Source organism: Nicotiana tomentosiformis, chromosome 2 (genome assembly GCF_000390325.3).
Source record: "Nicotiana tomentosiformis chromosome 2, ASM39032v3, whole genome shotgun sequence".
NCBI lineage: Eukaryota > Viridiplantae > Streptophyta > Magnoliopsida > Solanales > Solanaceae > Nicotiana > Nicotiana tomentosiformis.
The window spans coordinates 10,126,395-10,136,036 of record NC_090813.1 but is presented as its reverse complement, the minus strand read 5'-3'; the positions used below and the strand labels follow the sequence as shown (position 1 = coordinate 10,136,036).

General features: G+C 37.6%; 1 non-coding gene across 1 annotated transcript; it reads left to right on the top strand.

Moving 5' to 3' along the window:
• Window positions 1-6,217: 6,217 nt before the first annotated feature.
• LOC117279272 (small nucleolar RNA R71) lies at window positions 6,218-6,324 on the top strand. Its single transcript, XR_004509688.1, has one exon. It is a non-coding gene; the product is annotated as a small nucleolar RNA R71 (small nucleolar RNA).
• Window positions 6,325-9,642: the final 3,318 nt, after the last annotated feature.

The window sequence follows — 9,642 nt, the reverse complement described above, 5'->3', positions numbered from 1 at the left end:
TGCAAAAGGGGTCATTGGTTTTTTGAGAAAGAATATATTCACCCGGTTTGGCACTCCAAGGGCATTAATCAGCAATGGAGGCACTCAGTTCTGCAGTGATGAGCTCAAAACACAATGCAAAACTGATGCTTCACTAGCCAAATATAGTATAGTTTAATTATCGTCTCCACATGGTTTAGATTTAAACAATGCTCAAGTAATTTCTATCTTAACACTATTGAGGACGATTAACACTTTAGTTAGGATGATTAATAACTAAAATTAACTATAAAACTAAAACAATTAATAATTAATCACAGAAAAACAAGAGTTGAGCAACACCAAAATATCAATGGGAGAAATAAGGGTCATGACAGGATATGTGCGATATAACTATTTGGGATCTAACTCTAGTTCAATTCACTCTAAAGTTCTAATTATTCTCACGAATTCACTCGATGATTAGTTCAAACGTGTAGGCAGGACTTTTCTCTCGATTAAATCTTAGCTCTACGAGGTGAACTAATATAAGCACTGTGAACATATGCAAGCATGCGTTAATGGATTAATCTTCAGGAAAACCTCTCCCGAATATTATCCTAACTTGATTTAATCAACAATTCAACAAGCTCTTTCGATTACTTAAAAGAATCATCGAATTAAATCAAATAAAATAATACAAATATAATCACCAAAATATTCCTCTTTCTTTTAAATAAACTGATGAATAGAGTTGCAATCAATTCAAAGATCCATAAACAAATTCAGGCAAATAACTAGAGTTAAAATCCTCAAATATCAATAAAAATACCATATCCATCAAACCCTAAAGTAAACTACTCCATATTCATGGAGAAATTCATCGCAAATAAAGTTGAATAATAAGAAAACATGAATTCAATCCAAACTCGGGTGTTGAGTTGAGGAAAGAATGATGAATCCTTGTGCTTTGAGTCTCTAATGCTCTTCCAATATTCCGTAAGTCAAAGTCCTTTCAAAATATGTGTTTCAAGTGTATGTACACCAAGTAGGAACGAACCCAGATGAAACTATCCTCTTTAAGCCAAAGTGGATATAACTTTTGGATAGTTTTGGATTTTAACTTTTGGATAGTTTCAGATTTTTCGGCATCGAATTGAGGTTTTTACGCGACATTTTGATCGGAAAGTGGACTTTGAGACAAGGTAAGTCTCTTGTCTAACCTTGTAAGAGAAAATTTACCCCATATGTGATTTAAAATAATAATTGTTGCTAATTGTGGGGGCTACGTACGCATGAGGTAACGAGAGTCCGTGCGTAGCTACTAATTATGCTATGTCCGGGTAGTTTAGGACTCAAATCATAAAATACTTATGATACTTGCATCCTCTATTTAATTGAAATATTGAGATTATATTGTAAATTGTTAAGGGAAATAGTAAAAGATTGAAATTTCATATACTTGAATTTTTGTATAAATTAATTAATTGTTAAAAGAAACTGTACATCTTTATGTGTTACATTTATAATAACTTCTCATTCCGGAGGTTCATAAGAAAATATCCTCTTTTCTTGTGGAGCGGGCCGAACACCTCGACAGTATAGATGCATCTATGGATCGCGCCGCACGTCCCTCGGCAGCGTACACGATACTTTGAATCGGGCTGTACGACCTCGGCAGAAATCGTGCCTAATAATAATAATTACATGATACTTTGATATTTTAATTGCAGCTTGTGAAGCTAATTGATAAATTAGAAATTATTGAAATTTAAGGAATTAATTATTTCTGCTTGTTAAGGAAATTATTGTGGTTTACCTAAAAATCATGTTTAATTAAATATTTCTATTGTAATATTATTGACCCATAGTGAGTGTCAAAGTCGACATCTCATCACTACTTCTTCTAGATTTAGCTTGATACTTACTGGGTACATGTTATTTACGTACTCATGCTACACTAGCTGCACTTTTTTGTGCAGGACCTGAGACCAGTGCTATAGTTAGACCTACCGGAGCGCATCCACGATACCCCGAGGCCAAGTGGTGAGCTGCCTTTCTGAGTTATCCTGCAGCAGCTAGTGCCTCTCCTTGTATTTGTATTCTGTCTATTTATTTTAGATAGTATTTAGAAATTTTGTATAATCTACTAGATGCTCATACACTTGTGACACCAGGTCTTGGCACACACTAGTAGAATTTTGGATTTAATTATTTTCTTGATTTTTAATTTACCAGATCTTTTCATATTGTCTTAAATTCTTGCATGTAAGAAGAGTTTAATTACTCGGTTAATTTTTAAAAGAATTGAATATGTGTTTAAATCACTAGTTGGCTTGTCTAACTGTGGTGTTGAGCTCTATCATGAACTATAGGTGAAATTGGGTCGTGACAGGTTGTAAACTCTCTCAACTTAGCTTGTCTCACAAACGTTTTTACTAATGCGTCGCACTATGCCACGCGCTATGCGTTGCACTAGTGTATTTTTCTGTTAGACCCAAAACCTACAAGTCTCTGAACTTCTTAAATTTCTGACGAAGTTTTGTATTAATGCGTCGCTCCATGCCACACACTATGCGACGAACTAGTACATTTTTATCTAGCCCTTGCGCTTTCTTCCAACTTTCGTATGCAACGCCGGTCCACGAGCCCCGGACGCGATCCCATTTTAATTACTTGGGATTTTACTCAGACTTCAAAGCTCCAAATTATTCGATTTAGCTCTAGAACATCTTCTTAACTTGGGAATCATCTCCTACAAAGCGTAAAACACGTCATAAGTGCAAATTACCATCATTTAAGCTCAAACATGCTGAAAGTGCAGTAATTAGAGTACAAAATGCGGTTAAAACATGTTTTCCTAGCCTACCATCAATACCCCATACTTCAACTATTGCACGTCCTCGAGTAATCAAACTACACTTCACATAGAGACGACCTACTCATCAGGCAACTTCCCTAACACATTATGCCAGGAATATTTAAAGCATACTAAGCACCATATCATAACATCATAGCCTCAAGACTTGACTCACACGTGCCATGTATTTCCAAAACCTACTCACTTACTCTAACTCAAAGGCCAATGATATTACCTTTCCTTCGCAAATCATGTGCCCTCACACCAAAGATAGAGAGTAGTTCCACACACAATAAAATTCAAGATCAAATAGGAACTCAAGACAGAAAGAATTCACTTACTCTCAGAATTAAAATTCATGTGCCACGGAAGATGTACCATATGCTTTCCCATAGTGGCATACTCTACTAATTGAGCTCATTCACTCAAATATCAAGTAGGATTTTATTTTGTCGTAATGTAGGCTGCGGGACGGCTAGGATATATTTGGATATAGTAACTACACCTCCCTAAGTACTTTAATATGTATACATAAACAATTTAAACCCACACTTGTATTGAGCCAAACCCCAACCTTCACACATAATAGTATCAAACTCCCAATTTCTTTATGCAAAGACAAGATGAGAACTACCACTAGCAAGGAATCAATATTTTTCTTTTCTAAGTTCTGATTTTTTTTCTTTTCAAGCAAACCCATTTTTTTTTCCAATTACCTATAAGTGGCTCTCACATTTTTTCAAACAATGCACCTTTCTCCTTTTTCAATAGTTCCACTCAAAAACGCGACCATACTTCAACTTAGCTTTTACAAGCTCATAACAAATTCAAGTGCTCAAGAGAGGTAAAAGGTTCAAATAGATAGTCAATTCAAACAAAATGAATTAGGCTTGTAGTGTGGTTGCCAAAGAAGGAGGATTACAGGCTCAGCGGGGCTACTAGGATACACAACAGTTAGGTGAGTCATAAGCATATAATTGGCTCAACAAAAGAAATGCCTATATCGCTTCCTAGACTAAACAAAATTACTATTTTTCTTTGCAAACAAACGGGGCAAGTTCTAGACATCAACTGACATGCACCGAATATCAACAAAATTTCACACACACATTGGAACATAACTCACTTAGGACCGGAACTATCCTGACTCTCTAGTCAAAGTAGTTAAGCAACATCAAAATCAACCAAATTCAAGCACTTATACATGAGTCAATAACTGATCCTAGGCTTCACAACCAAGGCACTCACTACTCTCAAGGCATAACAAAGTCAAGAAAAGTCATCTCCATTTAATACCTAGCACATGACTGCACTATTCCTAATAAAAGAAAAATTAACTACACGCGCTTCAAGCAAAATCCTTGGAAAAGAACCGCGGCACAAAGAAAAACCAAGGGAGAATTATTACACTACCTAAGAAAAACAAAAAAATATTTTTTTTCTTTGACTTTGATCCCTCAAGAAGACAGTCGAGAAAATCCATCGTCGGAAAAAGTTTATTTTCTTTTCAAACAAAACACAAGAAAACAAACATACATGTACATATTTACATCCCCACCCCACACTTTAAATTGTGGTATGTCCCACTAAAAATCAAGAGGTAAAGGAAACTCCCCTGATTCATCTATTCGGGGTCTGAATCGAAGTCGGGATCTCCTTTGCATGCCCGACCCAGTGCACACATCCATGATGGGAGCTTCTTTTCTGCCTTCTTTAGGTACACCCCATACTTATCATGCTTACTCTCTCCAGCTAGTTTTTTTAGGGGCCTCATTGCTCCTTCCATCTTAAAGACCACCCTTTCTTCCCTAACTCTGAGCATGAGCTGCCTTGCTTGAATGTCCAGAATCGCTCTGCCAGTAGCCAAGAAGAGTCTCCCTAGAATTAGAGGGACTTCCCTATTCTCTTCCATGTTCACCACGATGAAGTCCACGGGGAACATAAATTTGTCCACCCAAACTAGCACATCTTACACTATTTCTTCAGGTATGATTGTGCTCTGATCCGCCAACTGCAAGGACACAAGTATCGATCGGATTTCTCCAATTTCTCCCTCTAATTTCCTGTAAATAGACAAAGGCATAAGGTTAATAGAAGCACCAATCACACAAAGATTTTTCAAATTTAGTACTTCCTATAGAGCAAGGTATAGTAGAACTCCCTGGATCTCCATACTTTTGAGGGAGCTTATTTTGCAGATTAGCACTACAATGCTCTGTGATCTTGACTACCGATGTCTCCTCAACTTTTTGCTTGTTGGAAAATATCTCTTTTAAGAAATTGGCATATGCTGGCATCTGTGAAAGCACCTATGTGAAAGGTACATTAACATGCACCTGCTTGAGCACTTCTAGAAAATACCCAAATTGTTTGTCCAACTTCTCTCTTCTTTGCTTCTGAGGGAAAGGTAGAGTAGGCATATATTTACTCTCTTTGATCTCATCAATACTTCTTTGTTTGACTTTCTTCTTCTTTGTTGGAACTTCAGATTTGTCCTTCTTCTTCAGATCATCCTCTTGCTCTTCCCTCACTTCATTCCTACGATGCTCATCACTTTTTTTCTCTCATTTAGCTTGATTTGCCGTCAACTTATTCTTCTCTGCTACCAACGGATTTTGCAATACTTTGCCATTCCTCAAAGACACTATATTTATTGTTTCCTTTGGATTCCTTTCGGTGTCTGTAAGGAGGGTTCCTAGAGACCTCTCAGATAACAGACTAGCAATCTGCCCCACTTGCCTTTCTAAGTTTCGAATAGCTGCACCATGAGTTTCAATTCTCTCATCCGTCTTATTAATAAAAGCCTTCATTAGATCTTACATGCTAGATTGATTAGAATGTAGAGGCTGGTATTGCTTCCTCTGCTGATTCTGAAATCCTGGAGCTCGTTGTCCTTGGGGTCTCAGATTATTCTACTGCCATGAGTTCAGACTACCGTTTGGTGAGCTCCAAGAAAATCCTGGGTGCCTCTGCCCCATAGAGTTAAAATCATTACCACTGTGGTAGTTGCCTTTGTCAAAACTTCCTACAACATTTACCACTTCATATGCAGCTGAGGCCTAACACTCTTGTGTTGGATGACTCATTCCACAAATATCACAAATCGAGGATGACTGGCGCAGGACCTTGGCTAAGTTTAACTTTCTTATCTCTCTGGCCATGGTGTCTAGATGGGCTTGCATTGATGTGTTAGAATCCACTTTATATACCCTAACCTTTTTCCTTCTCTCGTTATCATCTTTAGGCTATTGATTTGCATCTTCAGATAATTCTTTTTGAATTGCAACAATTTCATTAGGAGTTTTCTTAATAAGAGGACCTCCAACTGCGTTGTTTAGCGTCCTCCTGCCAGAGGGTGTCAGCTCATTCCAGAAATCTTGGAGTTGCATCCACAAGCCTACTCCATGATGTTGACATCTTCTCACAATATCCTTAAATCTTTCCCATGCTTCAAACACCATTTCTGTATCTTTCTGCTCAAAGTTGTGGATCTCTCTTCGAATTTTCCCTGTTTTTGCAGTTGAAAAATATTTTTCTAGGAACTTCTTTGTCATGTCTTCCCAAGTTTGAATTGACCCATTCGGCAAACTCCGCAACTAGTGCTTAACTCTTCCTTCAATGAAAAAGGAAATGTCCTTAAGTAGATAACATCTTTTGATACCCCATTGTGCTGAATAATCCCATCAAAATCCATTAAATAAGTATTTGGATCTATGTTGGGTTTGCCTTGGAAGGCACAATTGTTCTGAATGGTCATAAGTAGTGTCACGCCCCAAGCCTGGGAGCGAGACCGGCACCCGGTGCCTCATCTATCCTTGCGTACCAACTTGTGACTAAGGGACTATGGACATATAATGTCATACTTTGGCGAGGGGCCACATTGCTAGACAATTTGCAAAGCAAAATATAAAACTGAATGGAAACTAACGCTAACTAAATGTCAATATAAAGCTGGGTCGGTAAGGCCGTCATAACTACTACAACTGACAAGCCAACAAAATATACATACAGGGCCTACAAGCCCAACATACTGCACTAACTGACAATATATGTCTACAAGCCTCTACTGATGGATGTACTGTGATTGGAACAGGGCCCCGACCTACCCATAGCCTATATACATATATACACAAGATGTACACAAAACTTCTAGACTCGAAAACTCCGAAGGACGTGAAGCTTACCGATAAAGCTGAACTCGGGCAACACCTACTGAGGAGTTCTACCCGTCTGTCTGTCTGAACCTGCACGTATGAAATGCAGCGTCCCCAGAAAAAGGGACGTCAATACGAAATAATGTACCGAGTATGCAAGGCAATAAAATAACTAAAATCTGCAACTGAACTGATAATATAATAACTGAAGGTAACTGGGAGTCAAAGATGATATGGAGGTATACTTACCTGCTATTACTGACTCAACTCTTTGAATAAAGTATGTAAAATAAATGTCCGACCTTATAAGGCTCGGTATATATATAACTGCTATGCCGTAGTAGGGTCGCTCATAGGCCCTCGACATACTAGGCTCTGTATCTCGGCCATGCTGGGCTCGCTCATCGGTGCTCGGCCATAATAGATTTGATATATAACTTACCATCTGAGCAGATATTTCCCAATAGGAGCCTGCCCATCGATTATAGCTCGATGGTAATGAAAATACTGTAATACTGTATATATAGGCTCTCTGCTCTCTTGACTAGAAAAAGACAATACTCAATGAAATATGAAGTCCCGATAAGGAGAATAGTGTAATTTATGAGACTAGGATAATGTATATAAATTCGGGAGTATGAACTTCTCTTTATGCCTCGTTATCAAACACATGTAATTACGAGATCATGCCAAAATGAAGGAAGGGCTTAGGCTTAACATACCTGGAGTAGGGGAAAATCCGTATGATATTCTTGAGAAGGATTGCACCGTATTCCCTTAGAACTGTAAAATCCCTTTGTTACTACGCAGTGCAAATTCATATGAATTCCTTTACTAACCAAGAACTCTCTGTTGGGAACACATCTTTTAAAATATATACTCAAGAAGCTTCGCCACAAACTTATCCGTACAATGATTTAACATTAACAATGGGGAGATTGTTAATTGTTGTTGTTGTAATATGAAGTCTTCATATGAAATTTCAAATTTCCCTCACATTCGTTCCTTATTTTGCCTTTCTGTATATATCCAACCTTTGTCAAAATGAATTGATATCCATGGAAGATAAGTTTAGAGATGACTAACATAACTCTCCACCTCTTACGTGTAAATGCTTAAGAATGTTGTCATGTGGCTACTAATTAAATTGTCTAAGGGAAAGAGTCATTTAAATCTTACTCCATTTGCTGCCACGTGGGGTGGGGGGGGAATTTGTCCCAACCTACAATTATCCACAAATCCTTAATTACATGGTTAATTTTTTATTAAACCAATAATTAACCAATTACCCACGTAATTAAGAATTATCTCAAATTACTTAAAATACTATTCATTTTTAATACACCTTATACATCATACTATCATGGTCATGTAGTACCTTGTATGGCACTAGACAATAAGTACCGGGTATTATCACTCGGACCGTATTTGTTTCCCAAATTGCCAAACTTTGACGAAACTTATTTTCTTCGATTTGCTTACCTTCTCACCTTCACGAATTTACCTATCCCTTGTTTGAAATAGCATAGTACTTGTAATCTCAAAATAATTTCCTTCCCGAACTTATGTCGATTAACTTACGGCAAAACTTTAACGTATGAACACGCGAGATGTAACAAATTATTGGACACGATTGAAGGAGGTCGCACACTAGATACTCCTTGGTTGTAGACTGGCCAGGCGTAGTCTCTTAGTGATCTTCCAGGCCTGGGCATATTATTTTCAAATTCGTCTTCAACCAGAGTTCGATTCAGGTTGAATCTTCGTCCTCCATTCCCGTCCACTGTTTCATCAGCTCTGAGAGTTGTTTCAGCAGCTGCCCGTGCGGCTGCTTCCTGTTAGGATGCTTCCCGTGCAGCCAAATCGACTATCTCTCCACCATTCTTAGCCATGTTCTCTTGGGTTGAAGATTGCCCCAAGAATTTCCCAGTGAGTTCTTTCCCTTTCCTCAACTGTCGTAGAAGCCTTTCCACCTCTGGATCGTATGGGATCACTTCTTTTGAAGAAGATCGAGTCATACACCAAAGAACTTAACATGTTGCCTGCACACAGAAGAGAAAAACTATGAAGAATAAAATATAATTGGTTCCTGAATTAGCACCGAAAACTATTTTAAATACTATTGATTGCCAATTCTCGGCAACGATGCCAAAAATTGACGAGCGCAAAACACAATACGAAATTGATGCTCTCTAGCCAAAGATAATATAGTTTAATTATCGTCTCCAAATAGATTGGATTTAAACAATGCTCAAGTAATTTCTAGCTTAACGCTATTCAAGATGATTAACACTTCAGTTGGGATGACTAATAACTAAAATTAACTATGAAACTAAAACAGTTAACAATTGATCACAGAAAGACAAGAGTTGAACAACACCAAAATATCAATGAAAGAAATAAGGGTCATGACAGGATAGGTGCAACATAGCTATTTGGGATCTAACTCTAGTTCAATTCAATCTAAAATTCTAATGATTCTCTCGAAGTCACTCAATGATTAGTTCAAACGTATAATCAAGACTCCTCTCTTGATTAAATCTTTACTCTACGAGGTGAACTAATATAAGTACTGTGAACATATGCAAGCATACATTAATCGATTAGTCTTTAGGAAAACGTCTCTCTAATATTCTCCTAACTTGATTTAATCAACGATTCAACAAGCTT